Here is a 15,158-nt window from a genome sequence, read left to right on the forward strand (position 1 = left end):
CTCCCAATCCAATATTTTATTGCTATGATGTCAATTTCTTACTGTGTGTGTGTGTGTGTGTGTGTGTGTGTGTGTGTGTGTGTGTGTGTGTGTGTGTCACATACTGGTCTGACGGCCTCCATTGCTGGCAACGGCTAACACACTGCACCCAACTAATACTGTTTTAAGGCTTCTACCATTACGGGAAAATGACCGGGTTTCATGTCATCGACGCGGCGGATTTTTGCCACGGGAGGCGGACCTGCTCTATTACTGCCCTCCTCATAGTCAACAGTGTGTGTGTGTGTGTGTGTGTGTGTGTGTGTGTGTGTGTGTGTGTGTGTGTGTGTGTGTGTGAGAGAGAGGGTGAGAGTGAGAGAAAGAGAGAGAGAGAGAGAGAGAGCTTGCGGATGTGGCTTCACCCTAACCCTCGGGCTATCATGTAAATGTAAAAATGAAATGAAATGAGAAAAAAAACAAAACAAAAAACAAACAAAAAAAAAAAAAACATTTGGGTTGTGATATTAAAAACAAAGAGTTCCTCTTTGGACTGTTCTCTCAACGGTGATACCCCCTCGGAAAAATCTATATAGTGCATTTCTTTTCTGTTGGTTTTATTTTTTTTATTGTTTCATTTTTCAATAAAGATGCGTCTTTGGTGTTACACGTCCACGACCCCTCATTACTGTCTTATCCGGCTCTTGATGTTGTGTGTGTGTGTGTGTGTGTTGTGCAAACTGAAGCAGCATTGACTGGACACTCACACACTCGTGAGGACCGCATTTAGTGTCCCCGTAAACACCTCTGATGTCCGTGACTTCCTCATAACTTATTTCCCTCGTAGAAAAAAAAAAAAAAAAAAAAAAAAAAAGCTTTAAATGCCGCTTTGAAATTTTGAAGCGTATTTTTCAAGTATATTCAAATTTATTTTATTGATTCGAAAATGCAACCGTGCTGTTTTTAAAATGTGCATAGCCCCAGCTATTCATTTCGTTTTTCAAAAGGTGAGGGGAACAGCAACGCCGCTCGCGCCGCTGCCTCCTCGACATCCTCATCTTTTGGGAGTGAGCCTGCACATATTGTCCTCGGCTGCCTGGACTTTTCAAATCGCTTTTTGCCGTGTTTGGCGGCACGACGTGAAACCGCGGCCCCGTCCCCGGCGAGAACCACAGACACGGCTCGGTCGCTCGGCCGGGGCAGGAATCCGGCCCCGTGGATTTTCCGTGCGACGGCGTCGAGAAGAAGGAGCAGCGCGGCCACGGCGCAGCGACACCTGGTGGAGCTCCGGGAGGGGAGGGGGGGGGGGGGGGGAGGGGCCCGACCTGCTTCTGCTTTTCCTCTCCCTCCAGCGCGAGTCCAGCTCTGCTCCACCTCGCCCCACCCTGACCCAGCGCTGCTCTGCTTCCGCTCCGCCTCCCGCTGCTACGCCCCTGCATCTGAGCCGCTTTCTTCCGCTCCACCTGCCGCCATCCCCCCTCGACTCTGCCGCTACACGACCCGACCTCTGCTCTACTCCACCCTACCTCTGCTCTACTCCACCCTACCTCTGCTCTACCCTACCCTACCTCTGCTCTACTCCACCCTACCTCTGCTCTACCCTACCCTACCTCTGCTCTACTCCAACCTACCTCTACTCTACTCTACCCTAACTCTACTCTACTCTACCCTTCCTCTACTCTACCCTACCTCTACTTTACCCTAACCTCTACTCTACTCTACCCTACCTCTACTCTACCCTAACTCTACTCTACCCTAACTCTACTCTACTCTACCCTACCTCTACTCTACTCTACACTAACTCTACTCTACTCTACCCTAACTCTACTCTACTCTATCCTAACTCTACTCTACTCTACCCTACCCTACCTCAACTCTACTCTACCCTACCCTACCCTACCTCTACTTTACTGTACCCTACCTCTACTCTACTCTAGCCTAACTCTACTCTACTCTACCCTACCTCTACTCTACCCTAACCTCTACTCTACTCTACCCTACCTCTACTTTACCCTAACCTCTACTCTACTCTACCCTACCTCTACTCTACCCTAACTCTACTCTACCCTAACTCTACTCTACTCTACCCTACCTCTACTCTACTCTACCCTACCTCTACTCTACTCTACCCTAACTCTACTCTACTCTACCCTAACTCTACTCTACTCTACCCTACCCTACCTCAACTCTACTCTACCCTACCCTACCTCTACTTTACTCTACCCTACCTCTACTCTACTCTAGCCTAACTCTACTCTACTCTACCCTAACTCTACTCTACCCTAACTCTACTCTACTCTCGCCTACCTCAACTCTACTCTACCCTATCTCTACTTTACTCTACCCTACCTCTACTGTACTCTACCCTAACTCTACTCTACTCTACCCTAACTCTACTCTACTCTACTCCACTCTACCCTAACTCTACTCTACCCTAACTCTACTCTACTCTACCTCTACTCTAGCCACCTCTCTCTTCTACTTCAACGTTATCAATGAGACTATGCAAGACATTTTAGTCCTCATTTATGACCAAGTCGTCTTTTGGTCTATGCAGCTAAGTGCTTTTAATTGTTGTTTATTTCCCCCTTAATAATTATCCACTTCCCCAAGACCACGATCGATCACACTAGATGTTCAATGCCTTGAGTGGAGGTGGTGGTTGTTTTTTGTTTGCTCCCTTTTAGTTTTCTGCGGTCTCCCTCCCCAGTAAAAATGGAAAGCATATCCTTGATCTGGAGGTATGAGCGCCGCAAAGTCCCAAAGCAAACCCCCATCATCTCTGGGTTGGTGTGTAAGAGGAACAAATGATCACCCGCACCTTGAGCGCGGCCGCAGACAAGAGGTTATTACCGAGCGTACAAGAAATATGCTCAGCTGGTGCCCTTCTTTTCACAAAGTTCGTCGCCTCATTAACCGCGTCGGAGAATTAAGATGCAATCCATGTCAACCCCAGCCGCCAAAAGAAGCTGTTTTGAAATTGTTAAAACGCGAAAGACGTTCATTTTAATCATTAATCAAACAGGCATCATCTCGCCGTGGCGCAAAGGCGCGTTCGCCATTGGGAATAATCTCAACGGGTGATATCCTCTCCTCTCTCAAGCTTGCCTGCGAAGGAGATAAATAAATGTATTCACGGTGTTCACGGTGCCATTCCCGCTATCGCTGTTTCCCGATGGAAAACAGGAGCCGGTGCGTTCAATAGTCAATAGCTCAGGATCAAAATCAATGACAATATTCTTGGCTGAGTGGGCCTAATGGCACACACCGCCGGGCCATTGCTGAGGAAATCACTTGATCAACAATCGTGAGGACTGACTGCTCTCACATACAACAACGGTGCCTGGGATCAGTCACACGTGTGAACGTGCACAACCGATTTTAATGGTTTCAGTTGTTTGCTTGTCAGGAGCCATAGGTCGTAGCTGGACTTCTGAATGGATTTAATGGACAATACCATCCATTTTTAATATCAAAATGGCCAAAACTAAACTACACCCCCCTGTTGTTACGTGGTGCATAGAACTACTTCTTACACTTCTCTGTATCTGAGAACAGGAGAAAGAATTATGATAAAAAAAAAAAAAAATGACCATTTGAGAGTGACTTTTGCGGAGGGAAAGCTCACCTCAACTGTGACGTAGCTGCCCTCATTTGGAGTTGCACCCTCCCTGGCTGTGACGTCGTGGCGGACCAAGGGGCGCGGTGAAGTCCGTTTGTCCGTCTTGCAGAGAGGGATCGGGATGCGGGGCCCGTCAGCCCAACTGGAGACAGCGAAGCCGTCCTTCCTCCTGCGCCTGACTTGTTATTACTGTATTACTTTCCATTCTCGTTTATTTAATAAAAACTCATGCTATGTCGGCGCCCCAAAAACCCCTACATGTGGGTAGAGACACCAGCAGATGTATATTCCCGTATTCGGAGTTTCGCCTTCCCAGGCTCAGTTCTCCAAAACCTGTCTTTCTGTGAAACGCTGGCGGGTAAAACTTCAGTCGGACCAAATGAAGGGCTGTGGTTGAGTGGTTGGTAAAAAATGTTGTGATGGGTGCAGGAGGGCCACGTCGGTGTTGGGCTCCCGGGTGCACCAATTACCAGGAGGCGCAGTTAGGACACATATTTCATTCATTTCAAAAGACGGATATAGGAAGACGTCGCAAGTGGCCTGTCGTGAAACTAAATGCGAGACATGGAGTTGTGTAGGAAGTATTCTCTGACATTTTGAGAAAATCAACTCATGACTCAGCTCCGTGACCTCTAGTTTTCCGGGGAGCGAAACACAATAAGCGAGGAAGGTCACAGCCAAGGTGAGGCTCCCCCCCCCCCCGCCCTGCACGATGCCATGAAGAGTAAAGGAGAAAAGTCACTACAACAGTAAATTTAGGTGGTTGGTGACAGCGTAGCCTTATATTTTACGTTGCAAAAGAGATGGCATCGGTGTCTGATTCACAGGAGCTCATTTGCCTGGCAAGCTCGAACAAGCGTGCATTTCATCTTCAACGGAATTGGGATTCTAGGATTCTTCTCTCTCTAAACAATTGGTTGAACTCCCTGATTTTGGCGATCGGTGCTCGCTGGTGAGACAAAGAAACTGGTTTGATCCTCTCTTTCTGTCAGTGCCGGTCTTCCTCGACCACTCTATCATGCAGGTAGACACACACACACACACACTCAAAGGCTCACACACACACACACACACACACACACACACACACACACCAGCCTCTCTCCAGTAAGTGGATCCCTTCCCTTGTAAATCCTGTGTGACGGGTGTCCTGTCCTTCAATGATGGGAGAGATTGGAGGGAGATCTGGAAGGGAAGCGCCTGTTGTGCTCGAGCAGCATTTGAGCCTCTCTATCGATCCACCGACACCTCCTTCCACCTCTTCCTCCTCCCCCTCCTCCTCCTCCTCCGCCTCCTCCTCTTCTCAGCAAACTCCCACGGCTTTTGTCTTCCACATCCCTCCGACCCCCTGTAGGTCCAGCCTTGCGCCTTAACGTTCCACTACATAACTTACCGCTTCACCTCCCTCCTGTCACTCGTTGTCTTCCCACCCGCTGATCTCCTTCTCCTCCTCCTCCTCCTCCTCTCGAGCCCTGCACTCCCGCATGGCGCGGGGGGGTGAGAAACCTGACAAAAAGTCTGTGATTCGTGTAAAACAGGTTGGTTTTTTTTACATAAAAATGTGTAAATTATAAAAACATTGTTTTACTATACTTGTTAGAACGGGTTTCCAAACTGACAATTTTTTTTGGTGGAGAAGAGCACCAGAAACATGGGTCCTCCCTTTGACACCAGTACAGTAACATGTGTGTGTGTGTGTGTGTGTGTGTGTGTGTGTGTGTGTGTGTGTGTGTGTGTGTGTGTGTGTGTGTGTGTGTGTGTGTGTGTCTGTGTGTGTGTGTGTGTGTGTGTGTGTGTGTGTGTGTGTGTGTGTGTGTGTCTCTCGCTCATGGACACACTCACACACACTACAGATGTGACTGCGGGTTTGAAATGTTACTCGAGTTGTTTTTGGCTCGAGACGTCCATCCCTACTTGGCTTCCTCCCCCCGCCCGTTATCTTCTTTATCTCTTTATCGCGAGGCGTTTCTCCTCCTCCTCCTCCTCCTCCTCCTCCTCCTCCTTCCTCCTCTCGCGCTCGCTCTTCCGTTCTGCGCCCTTGCTCGCCCCGAGTGGGCTGACACACTGTCACATTGGCAGGTCTCCCCTCGGGGGGGGGTGGGTGGATGGATGGAGGGATGGGGGGGTGGAGGTGGGGATGATTCTGGCAGATTAGCGTCACGGCCTCTGGTGGCTCTCTGATTCCTCCGCCACTCGTCTGCGCCTCTTTCTTTCTTCCCCTCCGCTCATCGATCTTCCCTCTCTCCATTGCCGCCTCCCCCCCATCCTCTCCGCTGTGACCTCATCACTCTGTCTTTGCTTCATTTCGCTCTCTCTATCTCCCTTTCTTTCTTTCTTTCTCTCTCCCTCCCTCTTCCTCTCCACCTCTCTCTCTCTCTCTCTCTCTCTCTCCCTTCCACCTTCTCTTTCTCTCTCTCGTTTCCTCCTTCCCTCTCCGACCCTCCCCCCCACCTTTACCTCTCTACCTCCTTCCCTCTCTACATCTCTCCCTCCCTCTTCCTCTCCACCTCTCCCTCCCCCTTCCTCCTTCTCTTTCTCACTCTATCCCTCCTTCTCTCTCTTTCCTCCTCTCTCTCTCTCTCTCTCTCAATTCTCTCTCCCCCCTTCTCTCTCTATCCCTCTGCCTCCCTTTGTCGCTCTCCCTCCTTCCCTCTCCATCCCTCCCCCTCTCTTTATTTCTCGACCTCCTTCCCTCTCTCTCTATCTCTCTCCCTCCCCCTCGTCACCTTGCTTCTCTCTCGCTCTCTCTCTCTCTCTCTCTCTCTCTCTCTCTGTCTCTCTCTCTCTCCCTCACCTCTTGTCACATTTTTTTCCCCCTTTCCTCCCCCTCTCCTCTCATGTTCTGGCTCTAAGGGACCGGTGGAGCTTCACGGTAGCTTATAAAATCATATAAAACACAATTTCTCACAAAAAAAATAAAAAAAGACGCTGCTTCCATTCTTCCATTCTTTGTGTACCCACAGGGGCAGTTTAAAAAAAAACGAAAAAACCATAAAAACAGAAACAACAACAACAGCGAGATAATAAGAGTCTCCAGACATTTTGCTACGCCCTGAAAACTTCCCGAAGAAATATATGCGGGACCCAGAAATCCAGGTTTGCATGTCGGTTGCATGGAACTCCTGGGTTGATGGAGCACAAAAGAAAAAAAACCCAAAACACAACAACAAAAAACAGATCAATGTGTGTTATTACGTGGATGGCTGAAGGAGCACAATTGGCACCAAGGGACATAACATGACACTACGGTCAAATCCACAACGCTGGGCAAGACACACAATCCCAAATCCTGAAAGGCGGGAGGGGGATTTAACTTTTAGTGTGAAGATGACCTTCTTCTCTTCTATCCAAACAGAAAGATAACCCTGCCATGAAATCGATAGCACTTTAAAAATAATTCTTTAATCTAAATTCCTTAATTCTTTATTTGGATCATCCCAAATCTCGCGCACTCTGTGTTTGTTTCTTCTTGCCCAGCCCATCTACTGCGGCTCTGAATGAGATGACTTTCTATCGACCACACGCTGACGATTGCTTCGGAATAGTTCAACGTTCTTGCCGCCAGACATCTCAATATTCAAAAACACAAACAACACTTCTGAATTGTCTATGGCCCTGACATTCAAGATTCAAGATTCAAGATTCAAGATTCAAGATTCAAGATTCAAGAGGTTTATTCGTCACATACATATACATACTTTCATACAAATATGCAGTGAAAAGTAATGCAACGCACCCGGTGATAACACACAATATGTCCTAGGGAAAAATTTCTTTCTAATAGACCAACTAACTGATTCCGAAAACGTAATACAGTAAGTCAAATACTTATAGAATAAAATAAAAATATATAGAATAAATTAAAATACAATTAGATAAAAATAAAAATAAAATGGAATAGATAAAGGGAATATGCTTATGTATATGGAATAGGCAATTATGTATATACAGATATGTGCATTAAAGTGGCATGTGAATGAAGTGAGGTAGTGTTTGTGGGATAATACAGCACAGTATACAACAGTACAGCGCAGCAATACGGTATCACGAACAACCCTGAACAGTGACACAGTATGCGGTACAGTATGCTACATACAGTACATTTAGGTAGTGGAGCCTATTTGTGTGGCTCAGTGAGGACCCCTGGTGAGGTCAGCATTGACAGTTCTTATGGCTTGTGGGAAAAAACTGTCTCAGTCTCTCTGTTCTCGCTGTGTGACTGCAGAGGCACTTTCCTGACTGCAGCAGCTGGAACAGTCCGTTGTTGGGGTGGTGAGGATCCTTCATGATCCTGTGGGCTCTGCTACTACACCTCCTGGTGTATAAGTCCTGCAGGGAGGGGGGGGTATAGTTCCAGTGGTAGGTTCAGCTGAAGGCACCACCCTCTGCAGGGCCCGCCTGTCCTGAACAGTACAGTTCCCAAACCAGGCAGTGATGTTGCCTGTCAGGATGCTCTCCGACGCTCCACAGTAGAAGGACTTGAGGATCCTCACGAGACCGAGAATTTCCTCAGCTGCCTGAGGTGGTAAAGACGCTGCCTATCCTTTATCACCAGAGTGTCTGTGTGTATAGTCAATGTTGAGTCGCAGTCGGTGAACAGGCCCACTACAACGATGTCGTCAGCAAACTTGATGATGGTGTTGGAGCTGGACCTGGCCACACAGTCATGTGTGTACAGGGAGTACAGTAGGGGGCTGAGGACGCAACCCTGGGGGGATCCTGTAGTCAGGGTGAGGGATCTGGACATGTGCTCCGCCACCCTAACCACCTGGGGCCGGGCTGTGAGGAAGTCCAGGATCCAGGCACACAGTGGAGTATTCAGTCCGAGCTCCTTCAGCTTGACAGCCAGTCTGGTGGGGACTATGGTGTTGAAAGCTGAACTGTAATCGATGAACAGCATTCTCACATAGGCCCCCTTCTGGCCATCCAGGTGCGTGAGCGTGGTGCGCAGTACCTGGGAGACCGCGTCATCCGTGGATCTGTACTGCCGAACATTTACAGCTTCATTTACAGTATAACAGGATACCAGGACTTTTTTTCTGAAAATGTTATCAAGCTCTTTCCAGATAATTTGGAAGGTCTGGAGGAGGCCACATGAAGTATGTAGAGACCTCCCTAAATCATGTCACCAAACATGATCAGCAACAAGGGTTTAATTGGAAGGAACTCACCAGATACCACCGGAAGAGGAGATTTGGAAAAATAAGTTGGAAATAGATAGGGCCCACCTTGCAAAAGCCAACAATCACCAGATGTGCACTGCCTTGGAACCCAAAGGGAAGAGGTGGAAGAACCGTCCAAAGAAAACCTGGAGATGAGACCTTGAGGCTCAGGACAGAGGACTATAGGGGACCTTTGTTGCTGGCCTAAGCTCCAGGAGTAGCAATGACTTCTGGAACTTAGGCCAAAAACTAAAATGGAGCACATATTCTTTCAAACTACAATAAGGCGGAAAATGTCCAGCCCATAATGTAAGCCCCAATGCAAACAATGAAGGTGAGAAAAGACAAAGGGAGAGTTTTTCTGTCTTTTTTCTGTCATTTGTCCTATAACAAATAAGTCAGTGCAGTAACGACCTTGTTTCTACTGCTCGGCACAATTGCTGATGATGAGAAAAGGATTTGATTTCTTGCCCCCTGAAATCGATAACAGAGAGATATGCCTCTCAGTAGTCTCTGATGGTAAATACAGCACTGTCAGTACAGCACTGTGGATTACCATAGTGAGAGGACCTCAAAATAAAAATTTATGATAATGTCCAAAGCAACTTACAATAAGTACATTTGTCACAGTATCAAACCAACGGTATGTCACAGTCACAGCCAGCTTAACATTCTCGAGAAACAAGCAGCACTCATAGTTTTTTTGCAATCAAAGTATCCTATTTAATTCAATCCTATCCTGGGTCTTTAGTCTGCAACGGAGACGGAGCACGATTCATCAGTTCTGACACACGTGGGGAGCTCGCCAGGGAAGAGAAGAGTCACAACTGAGATGAATGACCCTTGAGACCGCATGGCGGGAGGGGGAGGAGCAAGGCCACCTGGAAGGGTTGAGAAGTGGGGCAAACGAGTCAGAGTCTGGAACCTGACCTCACTTTGATGGACGGCCTTGTAGGAGAGCACCAGTGTCTTCAATTTGATCCAAGCAGAGATGGGAAGCCAAGGGAAATGATCAAAGGAGGGGCGGGACATGAGCGAAATTTGGTTGGTTTAGCACTAGACGAGGTGCATTCTGGATGCGCTGTAGAGGTCAGATGGAACAGGCAGGGAGTCCCGCTAGAAGAGTGTTGCAGTAGTCTAGACAGAAGGGAAAACCAGCAGGATCGAGTTATAGCAGCGTTGTGGGCAGAGCAGGAGAACGGGTTGTCCAGAATTAGCCCAAGGCTCTTGGCGGTCTGAGATGGAGATATTTTGTTGCTCTCGATGACGATCGAGAAGTCTGTGTGAGGGGAGTCTTACTCAGGGAGAAGAAGGAGCTCTGGCTTGTCCAGGTTGAGCTTCAGGTAGTGCCCAGACATCCATGCGTAAATGTCTTGAAGACCTGCAGAGATGCGCCTTTCGATATCCTGATATAGAGAGAAAGGAGAGAGAGAGGAGAGGTAGAGTTCAGTGTCTTTAACATAGCAGTGGTAGGAAAAGCCATGGGAGGAAATCACGTCAGCAATTGATTTAGTTTACAAGGAGAACAGTAGAGGCCCCAGGACCGAACCCTAAGGGGCTCTAGTGTTTAGGGTGCAAGGTTTGGACAGGGATCCTCTCCATAAGACCTGGTATGAGCGAATGGCCAAGAATGGTGTCATCCTGGCGTGCGCAGATCCTGTAATTCAAAGTTTTTATGTTCTCTCTCAGAGCAATTATCATTTATGACACGGTAGAATCACACGTTGATATATACATTGGTTCAAAAAGTAAAATTTCACTCCGGGATTTTGAGTCCACCATGTGGATTTGCTTAGTTAGCCCCAGCCCAGATGTCCAGTTAAAGTGTGAAACCAGGATCAGTGCATGGCTAGGGCAAAAGCATGGCAGTCCTTTTACATTTGTGGAACCTGGAATTTTCCACATCTGTTAATTAAGTTTGTTAATCCTGTCCTCCTGCAGTTATTTCTACAAGATAAACTTCATTTTTGCGGATAACTCTACCATAATAGCTCCTGCTGCTATTTCACTTCCTTTTCCAGGCAGACAAGGATAATGAGTTTTGATTTTATATTTTAAATGAGGAATATGATGACATTCCAATGGGAATTTATTGTCTGATATTTAGCTACATGTAGACTACACCTAGCAATGTATAGATTAGACAGAAGCAATGCATTAGCTCTTTGAATAGGTTGAGTAAAACAAGGCAAAATACTGTACCTTACCAATCTTTTGATTGTTTATTTGCTGCTGTGAATTTTCAGAGGGATAACAATGTTTACATGTTTTTTATTTCCTTCCCAAGTCTTTCTCACCCCTTTTTGAGATAAAACTTCCAGTGTGTCAAAAATGACCCAAAGAAAATGAAATGGAATTGAATAGGGAATTGTAAGCACAAGCCTAACAGACAAAGTGAAAGCCTTCAGTTTGAAGTAATTTACTTTTCAGTGGAAGAAGTCAAAAGCCAAAATGACTGAAAAGACGATGGTGGTCATGATTTTATTTGCATACTATTGTTACTTTTTTAAATTATTACTCATGTACTCAAGTACAAATCATAAAAAATACCTTCTTAAGTACAGAAAAGTATTTCTACTTTGTTACTTTATACCCCTGGCTTTTTCCGAAAATCAAGATTGATTTCCAAATAGTGATGGCAGACCTGCAAATGATTAGTTCCTGGCGAACAAATATTTGAAATTACTCAGGAGTCGGAAGTCATTCTGGCAAGAGACATTCTTTTGAGACTCTTAACTGCAGGTACAGTAACTGCAGCCAGACACACGGGCTGAACTGAAGCTGTTTCAACACATGCACTCAAACCCTGAAATGATCCGGACATTACCCGGAGGAGCTGTATGTGTGAAAGAAAATGTAAGAATCATTTGATGGACATTACTCGGACTTCACCCAGCCAGCACCCTAGTACAAAGTCCGCGTGATGTCCGATTGAGTGGTATGTGTGAACAGAGCAGGTAATTGTCCTGATCATTCACAGCGACATGTTGTTGGCCGCTTGTTGATGACGTCGAAAACTAAATGAATGTGAAAATAAAAAGTAATAAATCACTTTTGTGAGAAATCCATTCCCACTCTGGTTATATCAACTGAATCAAACAAACAAATAGTCTGAATTATTTAATTAATCATTATTCTGAGTCACTCAAAGAGCCATATCTACAAAAACACCCAAACTTTTCATTGATATTTCAAATCTAAACAGAGCTGTGACAGAAAAAAAAATATATATTTTTTTGGTCACTTGTTTCACATCAAGTAAGAGGCATTTTGTTTCCTGGTAAGAATGAAAGGATAGACTATATTTTTCAAATTTGGTTCTTGACGAGTCGGTTCCTGAAGAGTCGTTCGATTTTCTGACTCTTGGTTCGTTTGGCACACACCTCCTCGGCACGAAGAGCTTTGAAAGCAGCGAAGGGAGAGAATCAAAGTCAGTCTAGCAAGGTATATGTGGAATTGACGGCCGCCCAGTCGGAAGAGGACACCGCTCAATAAAACACATCTAGGTCTGGAGCTGAAATCCATTTCACTGGTCATCCTCTCAATCACTTACAAAGAGGTTCAAAACAACAGCACAAGGTGGAAGGTGGACGATGAAACCTGTGTCAGAATGATGTGCATTGCTGCTGATTTGTATCATCTCACTGTGTTTATTGGTGGTGATGTTGTTTTTGATAAGCGGTCATTTGCTTGTGTTAAAAAGTTTTGTTATTCTTTGCAAAGGGCAGCAGATATTCTAAAAACAAGTGTTGGAAAGTAACCAAGCTTTGTTAATGACATGCATATGCATGTCATGCACGGTTATGCATGACAAAAAAGGCACAGTAGCACTTAAAGCCGTATTACAGGCGCTGATATATTAGGGCACTGGATATAACTAAGTTGTTTTGCTTTACATTAAGTGTCTAACTAAAAATGTCAATGTGGTACTTTCACTTTTACTAGAGTACTGCATCAGGGTATTTATACTATTTAATAAAATCTCTGAGTACTTCATCCACCACTAGTTAAAAACACATAAAAGGTTATTATTTCTCAATTTCAATTGACAAAGAAAAGGCATATTTTCCTGAAATAAACAGCCTGAAAATAGACACTCCCGTATGGGGTTGTGGGTGGGACGGGGGAGCAGGGGACAGCAGATCCCCGCTACAGGAGCATATGGAGGGACCGGAACGTGACGAGATGCAAGCTGACAGAGGCACCGCGTCCCTGGAGCTCCACCTGCGCCGGGGTCAGCCAAGAGCAGAGCCGGCATGTGGAGCGGCCGAGCGGGGAAACATACAAGTCAGCGCATACACCTCACTGGCAGAGCTTTTGGCACTTTTGGTGGAAAACCACATTTCTAATGACTTACAGGGAAGACGGATCAGACAGGAATGAATGAAAATCACTTTTAGCTGATGGAAAGCAATATCCCAAATATCATTTACAGTATTAACAAAGAAGTTCCACTGACTCAGAGGTGAGCTGCTTGGGAGACGGAGGAAGGGGATTTTACTGCATGTGTGCTATATCGCTCCGCCAGAGCGTTGCTTCATCTGAAATAGTGCAGGTCAGCATTATATATAAACTGTTGTCTCTTCGTAAGCTCAAAACTTGCGATAAACCCCCTCCACTAACCACAAACAGGAACATTAAAAACCTGAAAAATAACTACAAAAATAGAAAAATGTGGCAATATACAATAAGCCCCCCGAAAGAACAAAGATGAAAAATTTGGACAATATACAATAGACCTAAACACATCTGTACAGTCTCCACAAATGGTGCATAGCTCATAGAGATTCTGTCAGACAACTTGAAGGCACCACATGCCTTTCACGCCCCTAATTGGCCGGCCCCTTCAAGCAACCAATCCCTCCTGCCCTACCTGCGTTGCTGCCTGCTGTGTTCCCTACACCTCCCAGCCTCCACCTGTTGAGCTTGAATCCCCCGATTGGACAGAAGAGTAGAGCTCATCGCTCCTATATTCCTAGCTCAGTAAGTACGGCTACGTTTGCTGTGCACCTCCCCCGGGAGTGATGAGCGGGAGAGCCCCGGCGGCAAACTCAAACAATGCAAATAAATAAATATTTTGAAATTTTGAAAGTAGATCCGAGAGTTGTCCGTCAGAATTTACATTCAGACCAAGACTGGATTCTGCAGCTCTGCACCTCTGGCTGTTAGCACGGTGAGCGAGCCACCTGAAATTGCGATACATTTATCGGCGTATTCGTTCCTGCGAGCGTGTGACCCAAGGGTCCGATCAGAACAAATTTCGATTTGATTCATTCTAGATTTACTTTGCGAGTGAACCACAGGTAAGGATAAACGTTATTAATTTGAACAGGCAACATTGTTTTATCAGTTATCGTGTTACCTGTGCATATGGAACACTTGTGCTTAGACACACACCGGTGATTAGTAAACACGAAGATAAATTGTTCAATTCATTGCAATGTAATGATGTTTACTCGCCGTGTAAACATCTCGAGGCACAACACAGCGCACATTTAATGGTTATAACAGCTGTTCATAAAGCGGTTTATTGTCGCCACGTCTCCCTTGAGGTAGTTCAATCCCCTGCTTCAAAATAAATTCACTCTGATGGCATTTTTCATTGCACATGTCACAACATAGAAGAAAGTAGAAAACCAATGAAATGAGCCATAGAAACATATATAATGACCTAGGTCTATAAGCGACTTGATGGTGTTGGCATTGATTTCATATCCTGAGAAATCTGCACGAGCCCGAGATGAACTTCTTAAACCGGCAGATCAACACTTGCGAGTTGATAAAAAAAAAAAGTGAAATTCCATTTGTCCCAGGACACATGGTATAAGTAGCATTAAAAATAATTTCAGCTTACCAATTTGACCTGCAGACGATTGCCTTCTAGATCACAAAACAAAACGTGCTTCCCAGCAATAACAGAACAGAGTCTGAACTGTTGAAACTGAACTATTTATAGGTTACATAACTTGAACTATACTATGTTTAAGTGTGTTTTATTCAGATGCTTTGAGATCCTTGTCATACATCTCCATATTGAACAAGTTACAACTGATGACAGAATATTTTATGCCTTTGCTCGAAGGAAGTACTCCAGAAGCCCCCAAAACCGGGGACAAACAACCCGCTGCAACAAATACAAAGGAGCTGGAATGCCACAGGCCTGGCAACCCTGCTCGCTTCAATGAAGGCCTTGTGACACTGTGACCCGTAGACCCATGTCTGCCCAAAATCAGGCCTTGGGAGAGGACTCTATAATTCATTTTCCTCCCGGCAGAGCGGAGAAACAAAGCTGATTGGATAACATTTTATCGGACACAGACTGGTTAATCCTTCCCGACCCGAGAATGTGTAGCACTCGGAAGGTAATGAGAGATAACAGATTGACCAGACGGCACAAA

The sequence above is a fragment of the Zeus faber genome, assembly GCF_960531495.2.
Source record: "Zeus faber genome assembly, chromosome: 16".
Taxonomy (NCBI): Eukaryota; Metazoa; Chordata; class Actinopteri; order Zeiformes; family Zeidae; genus Zeus; species Zeus faber.